Genomic DNA, 551 nt, shown 5'->3' on the forward strand with positions numbered 1-551 from the left:
CGCTGGAGGCTGACAACTAGAGCCCTGCTGCCTGGGACTGACAGCCCAGCAGGGCCTGGGCTGTCAGCCCAGGGCTGTGTGGTTCCAGCTGTCAGTGTCCCAAAATTCCCCACATTGACAGTTAAATTGGTGGAAGTGCTCTTGATGAGGACATGTGCTGCCGATAGAAGGGTGTAGTGTGGACATGAAAAACTGATTTAATTACTGCAATGGCTCTATGTTGACATAACTTAAGTGGACTTAATTTTGTACAATAGACTTGCCCTAAGATTTAAGAAATGATGGGATCACTCTTTCCTTTCAATAGATTTAGAATATATCTATCAAACTATCGGTATGACAAAAATGAAGTGAGTTTTTAACACAAACTAGTTTTTGCAGTGCCTTGACTACAACTGCATCATTAAAGCTATACAGATTAACATTACCACTATAAATTTTTAGAACAGAGTTACACGATTAGATAGTCATATGGGTGCCCTTATGCTAAATATCTAAGAATACATTTTTTTTAATAAGTTTGTGAAGTCACAGGCATATGCATGGATGGC

The sequence above is a fragment of the Chelonoidis abingdonii genome, chromosome 8 (assembly GCF_003597395.2).
Source record: "Chelonoidis abingdonii isolate Lonesome George chromosome 8, CheloAbing_2.0, whole genome shotgun sequence".
In the NCBI taxonomy this organism is placed as follows: Eukaryota; Metazoa; Chordata; order Testudines; family Testudinidae; genus Chelonoidis; species Chelonoidis abingdonii.